General features: G+C 34.5%; 1 protein-coding gene and 1 long non-coding RNA gene across 5 annotated transcripts in view; one reads left to right on the top strand and one right to left on the bottom strand.

Moving 5' to 3' along the window:
* Positions 1 to 1,438, bottom strand: part of LOC110255834 (uncharacterized) — a 31,504-nt gene extending 30,066 nt beyond the window's left edge. For 2 of the 3 annotated variants that reach the window (XR_002336705.2, XR_002336707.2), the window contains exon 1: positions 1,318 to 1,438. This is a non-coding gene — a long non-coding RNA (uncharacterized LOC110255834). The remainder of the gene's footprint in view (positions 1 to 1,317) is intronic. The other variant, XR_014820063.1, reaches the window with a different exon arrangement.
* The window catches only part of LOC110255835 (uncharacterized), a 1,104,139-nt gene that overhangs the window by 873,438 nt on the left and 209,217 nt on the right, over positions 1 to 21,484 (top strand). The gene's annotated exons all lie outside the window — the stretch shown is intronic.

Raw genomic sequence — 21,484 nt, 5'->3', positions numbered from 1 at the left:
CAAGACAGAGTGCTCTGATACACACTTATGTTATCATATGGGTGATGAACAAGGCGCACAAACACACATGCTGAAATGTAGGTACTGCAGTTAGTTGTACGATTTCCCTAGAATTGGAGAATTCTGGGGTTGCATTAAATGCTGTAATTGAATTCATCTAATAGTTGAATAAATATCACGTAGCCGTGGTGATTAGGATAGATCAAGTTGCACAAAGCAGTTAAGAAAGGATATTGAGTAAGATGTCTTTCCAACACCCAAACTATTTTTGCTATAATTAACATCAGCATGAATCACAGAATAAAAAGTTCTGGAAACCACTAAGAAGCAAAAGATTATGTGGGTTGTATAACAAAACTTGCACTCTGTCTGAAATTGTGGAAGGTTCTAGAACATCTTCCTCTGATAGAGGCTGGGCCAATCATGATATACAAATTTGATTTCACATATGGTAGTATATGTTATGATGTAAAACATGTTTAAAAATTAGCTTACCTATTACAGATATAGGTGAAAATGGGATATGTACACTGAATGATGACCTTGGCAAATTAAACATAAAAATTCATGTTAAAAAACATGAGAAACCCTTAGAGAAATAACACATGAAGATAATGTCAAACTCCATGAAGGAAAGGCTGGGAAAGAGGAGCCGGGTGTCTATTTGCCTAGAAATAATGTATATATCAGGTTTAGAAAGAGGGGAAGAAAAAACTCTGCATTATTTTTTCCTTTTACATTCATGTATCATCTATTTATAAATTTTTAACACCAATATTGTTCCAAATGCTGAGTTGGGAGCTTAGGATGCAGCAGTGAAAGATATGGAAAGAAAGTCCACACTCATAATAAAGTTAATATGTTAATGAATCTTTACTTTTGAGAATTTCTATATTTTCAAAGTTTGGAAAGTTTGTTATACTGTTAAAGCCGAGATTGTGAACTTCAAGTGGGTATGATATAAACAAATTGTAATGTACTTTCAAAGGAATCCTAATTACTTGTCTCTATAACTCAAAAGCATGCCTATTCCCCCCCCCCCAAAAAAAAGTAGACAAAATATGACACAATTAGCTCAACTCTTCAATGTCCCCACTGCCTTTAGAGCAGCAGGCATGAACTTGGTGCAATTTCTTTATGACCTTGTTCCTGCCTCTTAGCTCAGCCTCCTCTTTTTACACTTCCCCAAACTGCATGCAACAGGCTAGTTACAACAAACCATAATTTCTCAAAATTATTTCATTTTTAAGATTTTTATATAAACCATTCAGTTTTTTTAAATGCTTTCCTCTCAAAAATTTAGAAATTCCTACTTACCTTTAAAAAGATTCTGGTTAGGCTGACAATGGAACAAGAGGGAACATCCTTATTCTACTAAAGGATAGACACAAAACACTACAGCCAACATCTTACTTAATGGTGAAATATTGCATTATTTTCCACCCTGAGATTGGCAAAGAGACACTGTATGAGATATCTAGCCAGTGCAATAAAGCAAGGAGAAAAAAACAACAACCCAAAAACCTGTTATTATTCACAGCCGATTGTACATAAAAAGTCCAAGTAAATAACCTACTAGAATTATTAAGTGAATCTGACAGGGTAAATGTATATGATAAGGAAACTTTTTCTCTACACCTGCCAAAAATCAGAAACTCAAATTTTTAAAAATATCATTTACAATTGTATTTAGACACTAAGATCTAATCAGGATTTACTGAACAATGTGCCAGATCCCTCCATGGAAAAATAAAATAAATTTTGCTAGAAAAGATAAAAAAAGAATTAAAGAGGTACAATATTCATGAATTGGAGGACTCAATATAAAAATGCCAGATTGTTCCATGGAATTAATGCAATCTATATAATCACAGGAGATTTGTGTGTTTGTTTCAAAACTAACTAGTTCATTTAATGTGTTCACTATGAAAATTCATCAAACTGTACACATATTATTTGTGTACTTTTCTGTGTATCTAGTATACTTTAGTATTTTAAAATCTAAAATACATATGTTTGTGATAAAAAAGTAGTTTACTTCATATTTTTTTCTCTATGAATACTTCTTTTTTTTTTTCAAACAATCAAAAACAAGGTTTCAACTTTTTACTTTTTTTTTTTTTTTTTTTTTTTTTTGGTCCACACCTGCAGCATATGGAAGTTCCCAGGCTAGGTGTCAGATTGGAGCTACAGCTCCTGGCCAATGCCTCAGCCACAGCAACGCCAGATCCGAGGCATGTTTGCAACCTACACCACAGCTCACGGCAACACACTGGATCCTTACCCCACTGAGCAAGACCAGGGATCAAACCCACTTCTTCATGGATACTAGTTGGATTCGTTTCCACTGCTCCACAACAGGAACTCCCAACTTTTTACATCTTTATTGTAAATAGCATTTAAATAAAGTGTGGAACATAGTCTTTTTTTTTTTTTTTTCAGTCCTGGTCTAAAATCAGATTAGGTGAGATACGATTTTTGGCATCTATGAATGAAAATGAAAGGAAAAAATAATATAAACATGTTCTGAAAGGGTCATGGACCTGTTGAAAGTTTGTAAGACAGATGCTCCCATTTTATATAATACTTGTCCCATTTTTATTTTTTCATTTTTAAACCTGTTCATCCTATAAACCATTAAATTTAACTAAGCCTTTTACAATCTGCTCTCCTGGGAGAATTTTAGGCAAATAACTAACATAATCCCAATTTAAGTAAATTAGTTCGTCAAAATTTAGCCCAGCTAGCAGGTGAGGTTATCTTGTTTTTTGAGATTTAGATCATGTTGGTTCATGTCCTTATGGCAGGTGTTAAGGAATATCCAATGCTCTACGTAGATGTTCTATCAGTGTTCTGAGGAAGTGTATTTTCACACTGATCTCCTGTTTCTTTGGCTCAATCTCTTTAGGGTCTTGAGTGCTGTGACTGCTCTTTTTTTACCTGGTCTGTTTTTTAATCTCCTTGTTATCTGCATTAAATTTGCTTACACATAATATGCTCATTTTGTTTCCAATGATTAATTGTGATCTTTTCTTAAAATTTGTATTGAGCTTTTAAAAATTATGTGAATGTTCTCTCTGTTTCCTCCAGAAGGAAAGGACATTGGGGCTCAATCTGAGTCAGTTGGATCATCAGATCCCCTAAAAAAATAAAGGCTACATTACTAATGCTTACTATTTTTTCATCTCCACTCAGCATTTGTAAAGAGCAATGATAATCTCATGAGATGTATTCTTTAAGTATACATTTTCCTCTTCAAAATACTGCATTCAGAGTATCATTCATGATTTAAAATGGAAATAACCACCATTTATGATGAGAACAAAATACTAATTCCATTCGCATTCAGTATCTCATTATCATGTTCATGTAACTAGTACACTTATCAAATTAGGATTCTTTAAACTCCCTTTTAACTGTTAGATCATTTGGATTCTTAATCTCTAACGTAACATTTATTATAGTGAAATATATAAATAATTTGGTTAAAATCCCCAACACCAAAGAAAAAGGTCTAACTGGACAAGGACATCAAAGCTGGCCCATAGTAATACTTAACTATTTTCCTTAAATGTGGCATTTTCAACAAATGTTTTAATTTCCTGTTCCGTGCTTTAAGAATATTTAAGAGCAAATGTGAAAAACATGTTTAAAATATGAAAATAAAAAAAGTAAAATTGGTTAAATGGTCAAATGCTGTAGATTATCTGCTTATATTATTATTTTTTCAAACTTTCCATGTCTGAATTTCTTATCAACTTCATTTAAACACATGTAGTTTGTAACTGTATCCCAGAATATAGAAAAATATGAGAAAACACTGCAACTCACAGTGTTTACTTGATCACTTTATAGTCTGCATATAAATATATACATTTATCACATGTTCATTGATATATATTTATTTATTTATCGTATGTGTGTTCAACAGACTACTGATTCCTGCTGAATTCCTCTTAGAAGGGCTCTGCTAAGAATAATGTCTTGAAGAGGTCCATCTGATTTCTCTCACTCTTCCCTCCTCCTCTTTCTCCCCCTCCTCTTCTTTTCCCTCAACTTTTCTAAAATCTACCCCATAATTATCTGGGATTAGTAATTTAGCAGATTTTGTTTAACTCAGCTTTCTCAAGCCCCTAACAAAATACTCACAGACACAGAGAATACTGATCAAATACCCCAGACCACTCACTCACATTTAGCTATCCATTTATCACCAGTGTGGAACAAATTCAAATCAATTCTCCAGCTACTAAGGAAGAAACAGATAGCTTCAATACATACAAAGAACCCATTGTTATAGTAAACACTAACCTAATATACACCTTATCCAACTCCATGTAGTTGACTGGTTTTAGTCTTTTTTTGGGGGGGGGGGTCTTTTTGCCATTTCTTGGGCCGCTCCCACAGCATATGGAGGTTCCCAGGCCAGGGGTCCAATCGGAGCTGTAGCTGCCGGCCTACGCCACAGCCACAGCAGCATGGGATCTGAGTAGCGTCTGCGACCTACACCACAGCTCACGGCAATGCCGGATCGTTAACCCACTGAGCAAGGGCAGAGACCGAACCTGCAACCTCATGATTCCTAGTCAGATTCGTTAACCACTGCGCCATGACGGGAACTCCTGGTTTTAGTCATTTATTCAGTTGAATACTATTTTAAAACAATAGCAGTGGCAGGAGAAAGAACAGCAGCTTTATATTATTTAACACAGAAACATTATAAAAAGTGAGTGTGGAAATTTTGAATATAAAGGGATGGAAAATTATAGCAAAGAGTGGCAAAAAGAAAGCTGGCAGGGCTCTTTTTAAATTCAACAAAAGAGGTTTAAGGCCCAATTTTTACTTAAAAATAGCCACATCATAATGATATTATTTTTCAATTTCTCAAGAATATGTAATAATTATAAATATATTTGCACCTAATATGAATTTAAAATATAGAAGCCAACATTTAATAAATCTAAAAGGAGAATTAGACAAATCTAAATAATAGTGAAAACTTTTACTAAATAATTGCTAGAATACATAAACAATAGGTAAAGTTGAGAACAACATATTTTTTAAATTAAAAAAAAACCTGTCATGGCTCAGTGGTTAACGAACCTGACTAGCATCCATGAGGACCCAGGTTTGATCCCTGGCCTCGCTCAATGGGTTAAGGATCTAGTGTTGCTGTGAGCTGTGGTACAGGTCAAAGACGCAGCTGGGATCCCACATTGCTGTGGCTGTGGCCGGTAGCTGTAGTTTCAATTAGACCCCTAGCCTGGGAATCTCCATATGCTGTGAGTGCGGCCCTAAAAAGACAAAAAAAAAAAAAAAAAAATACAGTATAGCAATTTTTTCAGATACACATGTAAGAAACATTTGCAATATGAGCAAAAATAATGTCTAGTGGCAGATAATAAAGTGAGTCAAAAAATTTCAAAAGATCGAAATAGTACAGAATTTTCTCTGGCCATAGTTCATTATATTCAAAATAATAAATAATATTAGAAAACACCATTCTTATTGGATATAAAAGTAGTTTTCCAAAAAGACTACATATTTGAAAAGACATCTTAGTAGAAAATCCTAAAATTTTAAATAAATGATGATTACATACTAAATATCAAAATTGTGCAGCATAGCAAAGCAGTACTTGGAGAAACACCTACTTTTTAAATGCGTTTACTAAATTAGATGAAAGGCTAACCTAAACACCGAGCACCTATCTGAGTTTTAGAATGGACAATAAAATAAAATGAAAAAATTGAAAAGGGTAATAACAGAAATTAATAAACTAGAAAATAAGTCAAAGGTAATCAAGAGAGCCAAAGCTGTTTCTTAGAACATAACACAATTGAAAGTCTCTGGCAAGACTTATAGAGAAAAGTTTCAAAGGAGCAAGGCAAGTCACCAGAAGCCGATACCAGAAATATATTTAAAAGATAATGAGAGAATATTATAAGGTGCTCTATGCCAACTTGAAGTGGACGATTCATTAGAAAAGCAGAACTTACAAAACTGAAATCAAAGCAAAACCCTAAATAAGCCTGTAAATCCTTTAGTTAATTATTCTCTTTTGTTGTCTAACTCTTCTCTTTAAGTGCTTTTGTAACTTTTATACATTTTTTTCAGCCATGATAAGCAAAATATGTGTCTGTAAATAGTTTATATAACTTGACATTTTATGAAAAAAAGACTAAAAAAACCCATGGAAGGAATGTAAATGATACCATAATCAGCAAAAGAAATGACATCATGGGATGCATGTTGCACAATATTTTTATTGCTATGAATTTATAAACTGTGAGACTTCAAATGGAAAACTTGCTACACAAGGCATTAGCCATAAAACTTTGTGTGGTGGCTCTTGTGTGATGGTGCCCATCTGTTCCTGAATCAAAGTAAGCCTTAAGAATCCTTTTAAATAATGAGAAAACTTTGCAAGACAAATAGGAGTAGTCAATGAAACTCCTTGTGAAGTTGAACTCTTGAAACACGATTTCTCAAAACTCAAGTTATAAATCTCCATACTTTATATGAATACATACACAGAGTGTTTAAGTACAGTCAGTCTTTGTTTGTTATGTGTGTGTTTGGTGTAAGCGGTATTGCTGAATGCTGAAGTACAGAAAGAAGAGAGGGAAGGGGAGGTAAATTAAAGAAAAAGTAAAACTTTAAAAATAAGCAAGTATGGAGTTCCTTGTGGCACAGCAGGTTCAGGATCTGGTGGCTTAGGTCGCTGCCGTGGCATGGGTTTGATCCCTGTCCCAGGAACTTCCACATGCCGCAGGTGTGACCAAAAAAAAAATTATTTAATTAAAAAAAATAAGCAACTATGTATGGCATGATCTGACTTACATAAAACAATAAATGTGCATGAATTAATTTAAAAATAGAATTTACCATTTTTATTACAATATATCTTGGGGTGGTCCTATCTGGGTTGTTTGTTTGGGACCCTCTGTCTTCCTGTATCTTGATATCAGTTTGCTTTAGCTGTGGAAAGTTTTCAGACACTTGACAGAACACTGTAAGCCAGCTATAATGAAAAAAAAATAAAAATAATTATATTAAAAAAATAATAAATAAAGCTATATCTCCAGTTGCCCCCCCAAAAAAGCAGAATTTGATATATCATATATGGTTATTGAAAAACATTTTAGAGTAACTTATAGATTACAAATATATGAATAAAAATCCCCAAATTTACCTGCATCTGTGTATAAGTTTTATAAGAGCAAGAGAAAAGTTCTGAGGAGATAAACCACAATCTCTTAGCACTGAACTGATCAGAGTTAGAGATTGAAAGTGGAAATCAGATAGAAGACGACTTAACTGCAGGCACCTGCGCTTATTTTTTTTATTTTGTATTTTCTCAATACATGAAAATGCACGTTAATTTAGTTACATTATGTTATATCATGTTTTTCATGTTAAATATCACATGAATATTTTTAAAATAATAACCTTCAAAATCAGAACGAACTGAATTTGAGTCATAGCTCTGCCACTAGTTAGTTATCTTCTTTGGAGAGTAACTTAACAACTTTGTGTCCAAGTTTCCTTATCAGTAAAATGAATATAAGAGTAGCAACCATATGAGATTATAGAGAAGTTAAAAGACATGATATGTGAAAATTGTATAAAATAGAACATGGCATCTAGTAATCAATCACTAGTTGGTAGCAAATTTTATTCTCTTTTTATGGAGGAGAAAACCCTTGAAGTTCGTTTAATCATTTGAGGTCTTGGAGGCAAATGTCACTGTAATTCTCAAACCAGATTCTAGATGATTTAAGAAATAAAACAAAAATATCCCAATCTATTACAGATAAACTCAGGATATTTAACTTGTCATAAGAACCAACAAGATAAACAAAGGAGACTACTCCTAGACGTGGGGCAGCCCACCACTGGAAATATTAAGTCTTCAAATTAAACATACTTATTTGGATCATTAGTCTAAATGAAGAAAGAAGTAGTAAAGTTGGGAGTTCCCGTCGTGGCGCAGTGGTTAACGAATCTGACTAGGAACCATGAGGTTGCGGGTTCGGTCTGGTTGCAGGTTCGGTCCTTGCCCTTGCTCAGTGGGTTAATGATCTGGCATTGCCGTGAGCTGTGGTGTAGGTTGCAGACGCGGCTCGGATCCCGCGTTGCTGTGGCTCTGGCGTAGGCCAGTGGCTACAGCTCCGATTCGACCCCTAGCCTGGGAACCTCCATATGCCGCGGGAGCGGCCCAAGAAATAGCAAAAAAAAAAAAAGATCAAATGCCATTCAATGGACTTCCGAAAGCTCAGCCCACATGATCGAGAATTGCACACCAGTTTGGGCACCAGTTAACCAAGTAATTCCATCAACCATCTGACTCCAGTGTAGAAGAAGGGGTGGAATGGTTCCAACAGTATGTTTAGGGAAAATTCTTCCTGGAGAAACCCAGAATTGAAGAAAGGATGTTGTCTTCTAACACTATCCAGTACTTTTGAAACATTGTATTAGAGCAACTCTTTAACCAAGATTAATCTTAAGGCAAATCTCAATACACAAAAATACCTCACTTAAATGAGTGACTCAGGAGGAGAGACTAAATAGTTTATTCTTGGTCACAAATCTCTTTACTTGATGCTAATTAATTAATCATAATTCCCATTTCATTTCTCTTAAAATAATGCCTATACCAAAAAAGTAAACAAAACTCTATATAAAGTAAACATATATTTTAAGTATTGAATTTATTTAATGTATTGCAATGTTCCCTTATTTTGCTTTATATATATGTATACACACACACACACACACACACACACACACATATGTATATATAACATATTATCCTGGAAACTGCAGTGAAAGTGCATTCCATTTGAAGTTAACAGACAACACTCTGGTTATTTTTATTACATCACTTATTCCCCAGTAATATTGGCTTTCCAGGCAGAGATTTTGTCATCTATTTTGATGTAATATAACCCATAGTAGAAACTGAACTATTGAGTGCATATGGTTACAATCTTACACATATGTGGAAAAATCATTTTTTCTTTATTTCATACAGTTAAGACTCATCCATCAACTTAAAAGTAAGATTTTCAGGGAAAAGGAATACAACTTCACTAAAGGAAAATTTATAATAAATTTCAAAAATGATCTGTTAAAAATGTTTTTCTTATATTTAGTTTAATGGTTTATAGATGTGCAAAATTTATCTCTAAAAGTATTCAAATTCATGTTTAGAATTCTAGAATATATATTCTAATTGATCAGGTTACCTTGGTTTCAAATCCATCCTGAGAAGAGGATTCTAGGAGCAAGAAAATCTTTGCAAGGCTGTCAAATGAATTATGTAAAAATAACTATCTCCAATGGTACTTGTTCTCAATTTTCCCAAGTTGGTGGTTAATAAGCTACTGGAATTTTATCCAGTATATTTTTCTTAGAATCACTGTATTGGCTATTTTGGCCTAAAGTTTCCTCTAAAGTTGACCATTGCCATTAGTGGCTGTTTCAGAACTTGTTGTAAGTAAAATTGTGTGTATGTGTGGAGTATATATGTAATACATATATGTATGTGTGTATATATATGTGTGTGTGTGTGTTTAGACATACATCTATATCTGTGTATATATATTGGGTGTATATAAATATTTATATATGCCCAATGTATGGTGTGTGTATGTGTGTGTGTGGAAAAAGAGAGAGAGGCAGAGAAAGAAAAAGAGAAAGAGATATTGTGGATGGAAACCCAGGTAACAATGATGAGCAAGGAATGTTGCTTCTTTTGGTACTTGACATATACGAAGAGACACCTGATAGGTTAAACTACAGACTGTTGTATATGACTGTGGCATGGAAGGGAGAAGTAGGGCCCTAGCCAGGACCTGCCATGTAGATCTCTAAAGTTTGCTCTTCAATATATATAAGGATGACAAAGAGAATGGGGAGACAGGTCATATTAGCATAAACAAATACAATTGTCTGAAGATATCATTCAAGCTGTGTTTATATGACGGAATTAAGTACAATGATTCCATAGAAAATCTATAGTAGAGGCCAAATGTGACCGGGTGGATGAGACTTTCAAAAATAGATTATTTGTATAATTAAAATAGTAATCAAATTCACACCATTTATTAAAGACCAAAATATGACATGATACTATAAAACTCCTAGAAGAGAATATAGGGAAAACATTTTCTAACATAAAATGTACCGATATTTTCACAGATCAGTGTCCCAAGGCAAAAGAAATGAGGACAAAAATAAACAAATGGGACCTAATTAAACTAAAAAGCTTTTGCAAAGCAAACTATCAGCAAAATGAAAAGACAACCTACAGACCTGAGAGGAAATATTTGCAAATGATGCAATCAACAAGGGGTAAATTTCCAAAATATGCAAACAGCTCATATACAATTGGTTATCTTACCTTTATTATTTTCTAGTAATTGAGTTAAAAGTTACATTTTCTTACATGAAAAGATACTCAATATCGCTAATTATTAGAGAAATGCAAATCAAAACCACAATGAGATATCACTGTACACCAGTCGGATAAAAGAATAAATGCTGGAGAGGGTGTGGAGAAAAGGGAACACTCCTTCACTGTTGGTGGGAATGTAAATTGGTGTAGCCTCTATGGAGAACAGTATGGAGAGTCCTTGAAAAATTTAAAATAGAGCTACCATATGATCCAGCAATCCCACTCCTGGGCATATATCTGAAAAAGACAAAAACTGTAATTCAAAAAGATACATGTACCTCAGTGTTCATAGCAGCACCACTTACAGTAGCCAAGATGTAGAAGCAACCTAAGTGTCCATTGATAGATGAATGGATAAAGAAGATGCTGAGATATATAGCTATAAATACACACACACATATATATACATTATATACATATATACTCATGTGTGTCTATATATATATGTGCATATATATACACACAATGAAATATTACTCAATTATAAAAAGAATGAAATATTGCCATTTTTAGCAACATGCATGGACCTAGAAGATTATCGTACTAAATCAAAGACAAATATTGTATGATATCACTTATATGTAGAATGTAAAAAATAATACAAATGACTCTGTTTACAAAACAAAAAGACTCACAGACAGAGAAAAATGTATAGTTAAAAGATCAAAAGGGGATCAAGATAAATTAGGGTTTGGGGAATAACAGATATGCACTACTATATATAAAATAGATAAGCAACAAGGATTTACTGTATAACACAGGGGACAATATTTGATATCTCACAATAACCTACAATGGGAAATATTTTGAAAAGAATACATAGTTATAACTGGATCACTTTGCTGTACAGCTGAAAGTCACACAATATTGTAAATCAACTATTTCAATTAAAAAGAAAGATATTAAATTTTATACCATTTAATTTGATCCTAATGAAATATTTGGTTGGTAATGGATTTTATTTTATTGCAGAAAGAAACTATTTTAGAATGAAATGGTTTGTGATAGCTAAATTTATTTTTTATTTTTAATTTTATTAAATTTAAATTTAATAAAAATTTATTTTTATTGTTTTTAGTTTACTGATTTACACCATTGTGTTAATTTCTGTTGTACAACAAAGTGATTCATTTATACATGTACACATATCCATTCTTTTTCACATTCTTTTTCCATACAGAATACTGAGTTGAGTTCACTATGCTATACAACAGGTTCCCATTGACCTTCCATTCCATATACACCAGTGTGCATATGTGTGGTGACTATATTTAAATTGATGTGAACTGATAACCAGAATGGAATTTATTTTGTTTAAATATTCCTAGTTATCTCTTGGCTGGTAGTGATTATTGTGTTTAACACAGAATCAAAGGGAGTATCTGTAGGTCTATAATCTTTCTTTCTAGGGTATAATGTCCACCTTCATATAAAGAAATACAATGGGAATACCCATTGTGGCTCAGTGGAAACGAATCTGCTTAGCATCCATGAGGACTCAGGTTCAATCCTTGGCCTCTCTCAGTGGGTTAAGGATCTGGCGTTTCCGTGAGCTGTGGGGTAGGTTGCATTACTGTGGCTGTGGCATAGGACAGTGGCTATAGCTTTCATTAGACCCCTAGCCCGGAACCTCTATATGCCATGAGTGGGTGTGGCCCTAAAAAAAAAAAAAAAAAGAAAAAAAGTAAAAAGAAATACAATGCAATAACTGACCTTCAATACCCTTCCACCTGAGATTCTGAGAGCTTCCAGAAAATTCATACTCCAGATTGTTATCAACATGAATGCATCTAAACTTAAATTTAAATGGCATTTTAAAGAATATAGGTCTGGGAGTTCCCGTCGTGGCTCAGTGGTTAACAAATCCGACTAGGAACCATGAGGTTGCGGGTTCAATCCCTGGCCTTGCTCAGTGGGTTAAGGATCCGGCGTTGCCGTGAGCTATGGTGTAGGTCACAGACTCGGCTCAGATCCTGCATTTCTGTGGCTGTGGGGTAGGCCAGCAGCTACAGGTCAAATTCGCCCCCTAGCCTGGGAACTTCCATGTGTCTTGGGTGTGGCCCTAAAAAGACAAAAGACAAAAAAAAAAAAAATAGGTGTATGTCTAACTCCTTCTGAAGAAAAGTGTTACTCTGCACATTTTCAAGAGTTCTCCAGCTTTTGCCCTCAGTGGCCACTGCAATTTTGCTGTGTGCAGAAAGGACTCTTCCCATCTTGCTGAGCATGTGTGAATAATTTCTCTACATTCTCAGGGTGAGGGACAGCAAGAGTAACCTTGTTTGGGGTATAACTACTCCAGACATTTCTGAGACATAGCACTACATTAAAGGATATGTATGATGAAAAAGGCATAGTTTTACTCCACAAGAACAATTCAGATTCACTGCTGTGTAAATGGTATGTATGATGGAGATTTCCCTAAAAATGTCCTTTTCCTCTTCCCTCCTTGTAACTTTGCAGCAGTCTGCTCCTCATTATACATATCCCTAAGAAATGTTGAGTCATAGGAAAAATACTCAACATTTTTTCCAAGCTAACAGAGAAAGCTGTAGAATAGCCTCACAATATTACGTGGGCAAAAGGTAGGTGAACGTCAAATGACTTGGGTAAAATGCCCTGGATTAGTGGACCTTGAGATATTAGAGGAGTAGAAGAATAGCAGCTACAAGCCACTGTAAGCTATTGCCCTGAGCACACCAGCCCAGTAGAGATTAACCTAGAAACAATGCTCATTGGATGATTTTTTAAAAATCAGCCATGAGAATATATGAATCCTAAACACTTGGTTTCTATATGACAATAAGAATACAACTGCCCTGGAATCAGTTAAACTAGCATTCAAACACATGCTCATCAGGGGCTTAGCCATGGCCTGAATGAATGCTCTTGTCAGGAGAGAATCAGGGGAGCTTGGCTTCTTGGAGCTCTGTCTGCATCACCTGTTGAATTCAGGTCATCCTGAGAGAATAGTCTCTTTTCTTCTATCTTGGGGCTCAATTCCTGAGACAGAGCTAAGATAAACAGCACCAAATTTCTGTTATTATGATGATGATATAAACTCCAAAGCTTGGTTCTTCAATAATTAACATTTCTCTGAATATTTTACCTAGTGTTTTGTCCTCATGTACTGTTTTTTTTCCTCTTAGTGAATATACAAATGCTCTGTACTTCTTCTTTCTTCTGTTGTCACCGTTATGTGGCCATTATAAAATGAGGCAACAAAATTAAATAAAAGTTAAGAAATTAAACTAGACAGTCAAGTAATCAAATCGGATAAGGGTTTTGAAGAAAATGAAGCACCGGAAGTAAGTGGTAGACAAAAAGGTAGTTGAATAAACTAATAAAGTAGGATAAATGTAAGAGAGTAGAATTATAAAAAAGCAAAAAGAACATGAAATTTTCCAAGTAGAAGATTTAAAATAAAGGTATAAAACAAAAGAGGTAAATAGTCAAGAAATTTAAAAAGCTTTGCCATTAAAAAATAAAATAATATCAACAATAACATGATTTCTTCAGGTAACGTATTGAAATCGTTTTAAAATACTAAACTACTAAGCAAGACTTGTTCTTCATAAACATGAAAAAAAAAATGGGAAGTGAAAAACGAGTCCCTGGTGACATGAGCCCCTGGAATGTTCTGACTCAAGATAAAGAATCTCAAGGCAGAACCACAAGAAACCCTTTACTCTTGTCACTAAGATAGTCTCCTGAGTGCCTGTAGATTAAATGAACCCTCAAAAGTAGGCAACAGTTCAACCAAAGAGACAGAGAATTAATTCCTCTACTATCTGAGTCTCTGCCCAGTTAACTTGCCATTCTTCAGGGAGTTCTGGCTAACAGTGAATTCTAAGTTTTGTGTTTGGAAAAAAATGAAGGAAAAGAGGGAATTGGTGCTTTTCATCTTGAGATATTTCCTTAACAAAAATTACCTTTTTTTCATCTATTGATATAATGTCTCCACAATTCTAATATTCTTGAGTTGTGAACAAGTGAATTATTGTGAATAAGTAACTTATTGCTTAACTGAGTCTTTTTTCAAAATTACATCAGGCATTGGATTTTGATCTGAATCCATTTGACTCTTAAAGGGAATTTTTCACCCTTTTTTACCTTGTAAATTTTATGATCTGTGATTAAACTGAATATTGAATCTCAAAAGTTAAAATTATATGAAAGACCTCAGAAATATTAATTGATCGAGAAGTCCTAGGAGTTCCCTGGTGGCTCAGTGGGTTCAGGATCCAACATTGTCACTGCTGTGGCACAGATTTGATCCCCGGCTTGGGAACTTCCACATACCTTGGGCACAGCTGAAGAAAAAAAAAAAAATGGATGCTCCTTTTACTATAGGTTGCAAATTAGAGAACTTCATCAATTTATACTTTTGAACTTAAATATTATATATAATGTTAATAAAAATTTAGAGACATTTTATGAGTACTAGACTTGATGGTCCCAGATATCTTTTTACTTCTTAATTTTAACAAATAATTCTGCATAAATTAAATATATTGTGGCACAGATATGTAATAAATAAACTAAACTGTTTGCCTGTATATACAACTAAGGGCAAATAAATGAGTTGACATAAAATCTGTGTTGGCATTAGAACATGAAGACAGGCTAGGAATTTGGAGACCTTTTCCTCCGGTACTCTGTAGATAAAGTGTTTATCTTTGTTAACCACCATACCCCTGACGAATAGGTTTACTGAATGATCTATGTGCATGTTCTCGCCCTTGTTCAAACAAACAGGCTAGAGCTTGTGGTAACATGATGACCTTACAAGTACAAAATACACACTCCTCAGGCATATTTGAGGCATAACTGTGATAAGCAGAGAGTCAGCCTTGTGTAATCTGTCAACAAACTAATAAATTACTTTGGTCAAGGGAGGAGGTAACTTCCTCCCCCCCCCCAACCCCCATGACCATCTGCATAGGGGAATAGGTTAGTAATTAGAATTCAACAAAACTGAAGGTTTTGACAAGATAAGCAAAAGCTTAATACTTAAAGTTAAGGTCTAATCCTTTTAGGAACTGATTAACACACACTTAAGGGTTTTTGGCCTTCTATCCATTAATATTAAGAGATTACTAAGAAATAGGATCAGGCAGCAGGAATGTCCTTTTGGAGCCCTACCCTGAATTCAATGTGAAGTTCTACTTCTCTAAAAGAATCACACCCTTTGGGTGCTTTCTGGATTATTACATCAAACCCAAATTTACCTAACTCTCCTGCAAAGGATTAGTTTTTTAATCACTTTAGTATATAGTTTGGCTATGGAGCTAGAATCAGGAGGCCTGGATTCCTATCTTTGTTCTTACACTTAAGAACTATTTGACTTGAAGTAGCACCTCTTTCATCAATGGTACAAAACAACGTGTACCCAACAACCTACCCCAGCAACCTGTTGGATGAGCTGAAAAGAAACACGGACGAACTAGGGCTTGGTTGGAAATGAGATGAAACTTCCCACTTCCCTTACCCACTATGAAATTTTGGCTAAAAATCAACATTAAAGTTGGCATCACGGGCTGATAGAATAGGTTATAAGAATCCCAGGACTACCATTCTTTTATCATGTGGTATGGCTTGCTCTATTTTTTGTTTACTTTTTTTCTCCTTATATATATGGGATCCCCCATGATTCAACAAACTACAGAGGCTTCTTAAGAGAGAACAGAATGACCAATGATATCCCCAGGCCTAATAAAATCAGTGCTGCTAAAAAGAAAAAAAATATGTATATATATACAATATAAATACATATATTTATGCATGTACAGATGTATATATTACATGTATATATGTATGTAGTATAGAGTTTATATATATTTATATATAAACTGAATTTTGGGGGAGAATTTCTAAAACAGAATCTAGTCTAAGTTTACTAATGAGCTTTAACATGAGACTCATCAATTATTAGTATAAAAAATGTTGCTAGTTTATGGGAAGCTTTGCATGGAAGTTTTTTAAAAACAAGCACAGCTTCAGTTTTATCATTTGGAACAGTTTTGCTCATAATCAGAAAAAGAAAAGATTTATTGAAAAAAAATGAAAATTTTATCTTTCGTGAGTTATATGAATATATCCAAGTTATAAAGGTTATAATGAAGTGAGATTATACATACTTGTATCCAAATATGATTGAGCTGTTTTACAAAGTAAGTCAGTCCTATTCCATTAATTTTCGTTAGAAGTGCAAAGGAGAAAATGGAAGTTCAGGAGAATGAAGGAAAAGTCTTTGGATAAAATTATCTGAAGACATTCTTTATTGGTGAAAACTGAAGATCTAGGATAAAGCAGACTTCAGGAAGAGTAATGTTTATCATGTACTTTAGATAAACAAAAATTCTATTTTTGTGAAAGTATTTTCTGTTACAAATTGCCGAGAAGGTCAAATTCAGTTCAATGTGCCTGTCACATTGTAAGGTCAGCCGTATTTTAAACTTATCTCTTTGAATGTTGAATTTTCTTCCTTGATTTTGTGTATCTTTAAGATTTGCCTTTCTTCTGGAGAGTCTCTGCCAAATGTCTTAGAAATCTGAGACTAAATTATAAGACACTCTATATGTGTTTAGACATCTGCTTATTTTTTTCTAGTTTCCCCTGGAATTTGAATTTCACAGTATGTGCAGTTTTCCTTCCTGTCACCCCAGGCTTAGGCTCATTTTTGTCCCTGACAGAGAGAATCCATTGTTACCCAGGAAGAAACCACATCAACGACCTTAGTTCCATTCCCATATTCCTTATCCTCTACCTGGTGGGTAGAGATGCTGGCCTTGTCCTAGGTGCTATTGGTTGGTCTCATAATCACTGCTTGCTCACAGTGCTCTCAAAGTCTCTTTCTTCAAATTCAGGTCCCTGCAGTGATACACTAGACTCCAAAGTTGCTCCTGCCAGTGTTCCTCCTCTTACTCTCTATAGAGAGCTTCTGCTTAAGGGTATCCAGCACCAGCCAATGAAGGAAAGGATCTACCTTGCTCTTGTGCTAGAACTTTGCTCAAGTAACTCCTAAATATTCACCACTCTTAGGGGATGTACAGTTTATCTCTCTCTTGAGGGAAACCCTACTGGAAACCCTAGTACTATTGCCGAAATCATGAGTGAATTTGGCATTTGTTCCATTTCTAAGATCACCTCTGCATTTAGGTCAATTTCAGCAGATGCCTTACCCCAAATTTGTAATTAGTCTGTTCTGTTTTTTCCTGAATTTAATCATCCATGTTGTTCAGTCTACTCATCTCACTTCACGTTAAGCACTGTGCTACATTTCTTGTATATGATTTTGGTTTTATTAATCTCAATTCAAAGATGAGGATAAGGCAGCCCAATTGAGTTAAGTAAATTTCCTAAATTCTCAAACTAGTTGTGAATAGTAGCTGTTGAAAGCCTTACCTACCCCACCTGAAATTCTGTTCTCTCTCTCCATATAGCATGTTATGAGAAAACTCAGCAAACTGCAATAAGGATTATAGTTGAAGTGAGATCTAGAATGTAAAGTCAGGACAGAGGGAGTGACTAAATTTCTTTCTCTTAAACACATTTTTGCTAAGGGCCATTCTAAGTCTCAAGTACTCCATTATGGCCTGGAAATATGATGCTAAGATGAAGTCATCCATGCCTCCCTGGAAGGAAATATTTCTACCGGTTTCCCTCAAGTATTCCTCAAGTTCTATCTCATTGCTGAAACATTCTGGAGACTGATGCTCCTTTTTCCAGCAATACACTAGCCCTTTAATGGTATCGGGACTTCTACCCACCTTTTTCAGCAAACTTCTATTGTAGCTCTCTAAGTTTGCAGTAGAGAAGCCAGCAAAGCTCAGAATTTGTCACCTATAATTGCAGCCTTTTCTCTCCTTTTCTCTGCTTAAAGGAAGAGCTAGGGTCAAAGATGTCTACATCTTTAAAATATTTTTGCTTCCCAGATCTATTTATAGAGAATTGATTGTTATTTCCCTGAAGAGTTTAAACTCAAGTCAACTCAAGATACCTTTTTGAATATTCTTATCTCATTCTAAACCCTCAATGTTGAACATCATATAAATTTCCAGACCTGTTCCTTATATCCTCAAATTTCCAAATACTATCTAAATTTAGTAGTGACCCAGGTATATGGTTGTATACAAAAGTTTCTGATTGGGTTTTGGTTCTGTTATTTTCAAACGTTGATCATCACTTTGTTATTCTGCTCCTTGCTGGGCCATCCAGGGGCTCTGACTTAAAGCTGGAATTAAGTTAGTGTAGTTCCTGTATGTGACCTCAAGAGAACTCTCTCTCCCACTGAGAGTTTGGCATTTGAGCCCACGCAGCAGGCAATTTGCATCCCTTTCAAAATTCTAACTCTCAAAAAGACAACTAAATAGTAAGGGTTGATTAGGTGTTATAAACCTTAGTTATAAAATATTAATATGGTAAAATACTGCTTGAGTTATACACACAATACAATACTGCAAAGACTCATTTTTTACTTAGCTTATGAAACAACAACAACATTGAAAAAAGCTAAGATACATGCTTCTACATACTCTTATAATTCATTTCCTTTAACAGCTGAGGTCAAATTCCAAGCATTAATTTTATATATTTTTTTTCCCTTTAGAGTAGGGATTTAAATCACTGGTTGACTTTATTTGCTCTTTATCATTAGATATTCTTCTTAACAAAGGCACCTTGATCACAAGCACACAGATTTAATCATTTTAACTTACAACGTAAATTGATATCTAGGACATGTCAACTGAAAATCTTGTTATTTCCGAAAGCTGCAGGTGCAATGAAACAGAGCCAACTGGAATTCATCTTCCAAATGATACTGAGTGTGACAAAACCTTGCAAGGATTATTTCCAAAAACATTTAAAAATTAGAATATGGCAAAAGATACATTTACCAAGAACAGCAGAAGTTTAAATATCATGAACTTATTTTTAACCCTAAACAACATAAAATTTTCCAAAACCATTTGTACTCATCTATATTGTTCCTGATAATTATCTTGGCAGGAAGAAATTTTGGAAAGAAAATATTTGAAATCTGGAATTAATCAGGCAGCTTACTCATCTAAATTCTGACCATCTAGATAAAGATTTTCAAGCAGGGTTATTCATCCTAACTGGTCAAATTCCAACCAATTCAAACTATCAAGTAAGATGTTATCTTCTTTTTAGTCTTACACAAAACATAACGTGTAAATACTTCATCTCAATTCCAATATTGTCTTCACATGTACCAAATGCTAATTGAGGATAAATGTGAATAAAACTATGTGGAATGTTCAAAACCCCAGTACGCTCGGTTCTTTGCCAATCATGAAAAATTGCTGCACAGTTTATAGTTTACTCTATGTCTGAAACACAAACATTTATACATAGTTTCTTTGCCAAATAGAGCTTGCCTGTAAAGATTGTATACTGGGATAACTTTATTTGGAAGAGATATGATGATAAGGGTCTGTTCTATTTTAGTATTTCCTAATCTGTTCTTGATTTTTATTCAACTGTAAAACCTTTACATAAAAAATAAGGAAAAGTTACAAATCTTTAAAATTATAAGTTATAGATATATCTAAATCTCAATTTAAAATTAATGTAAATGTGGTAATAAATTTTCTTAAGAGATTTTAAGTTAAAATCCTATAGAATCAGATACGGAATATTAAACTTGTTTTATGCAGTGTAACTATTTTTTTCATAAAGATCTCCAAATATCTCAGCATATATATACTAACAAATTTTAGACTATAGCTGATGCACAATCAGGTTGCAACCAGCAGACGGAAGTCACACTAGTGATTTTATTTATTTTTGATTTTTTTAACTTTTTATTTAGAAATAATTTCAAACACATAAAAAGTTACAAATACAGTACAGAGAGTTCCTGAAAATTCTTTACCAGTTTTTCCAAATGTTTACAAATTATATAGCCATAGTATATATGGCTGACCCTGTCTGTTCCATACCAGCCACTATCTCTGAAAGTAATAATATGTAGACATTGTTCATAAGGTACCTAATGTCACTAGGTTAGACTGATCATTCTTAGTATGATTCAATTGTTCTCAACATAGAGGAGCCTTTAAATTTAGGTGGCCATAGCCTGGTGTTAACCATATAATCTATTCCACAAGTGTGGGAAATTCCCTTCTAATAACAGGAGGTTACAGTTTTGATTGAGACTTAGCTTATTGTTCTAAGTTTGAGGGATCCTAAAAGAAAATTCGTATTTATGGTCAGAGTCAGAGCAGGTGTCATTAATTGGCCAAGTGAGAAAATCCCATCTAGCAATATCAATAGTGGCCTATACAGGACTGAATTTTCTTTCTTCTAAAATACATTCCCTGGAGTTCCCGTTGTGTCTCAGAGGAAACGAATCTGACTAATGTCCATGAGGATGCAGCTTCAATCCCTGGCCTCACTCAGTGGGTTAAGGATCCTGGGTTGCCATGAGCTGTGGTATAGGTCGCAGGTGCTGCTTGGATCCTGAGTTGCTATGGCTGTGGTGTAGCTCAGCAGCTGCAGCTCCAATTTGACCCCTAGCCTGGGAACCTCCATATACCTTGAGTGGAGCCCTAAAAAGACCAAAAAACAAAACAAAATAAAATTAAATTAAATTAAAAAGTAAAATATAAAATTTCCTAAGGGCTATCCAATCAGAACATTGTAGGGGAGAAATCCACCAAGGTAACATAGAAATACTAAACTCAGGTAATTAGCCAACAACTGGATTGATTTTAAAATTAGCATAGGATCATACTTCTGATGGAAAAACATTTGATTCATATGCAAAAGTTCAAGTCAAGGAAACATTATAGTCATTGTACGAGTCAGGTCCAGCATCTTGGGCGAGCTGTCTACTCCTAATGTCATCTTCTTCCCATGCTAGTGTAGTTTCTCCTCCATCTGAGCTTTGTTTTAAGATGATTTTGAGGTGAGCAGTCCTCTCTATAAACCAATCTGGTGCAGGGGCCTTTTTTTTTTCCAGTGGGAAAATATGAATCCAAGAGTCAATTCCTTTTC

The sequence above is a fragment of the Sus scrofa genome, chromosome 11 (genome assembly GCF_054392235.1).
Source record: "Sus scrofa isolate SSC_HxYL_T2T_F1_AM1 chromosome 11, Sscrofa_HxYL_maternal_Yorkshire_Landrace_v2.0, whole genome shotgun sequence".
Lineage (NCBI taxonomy): Eukaryota > Metazoa > Chordata > Mammalia > Artiodactyla > Suidae > Sus > Sus scrofa.
This window is presented reverse-complemented; position numbering and strand designations above follow the sequence as displayed.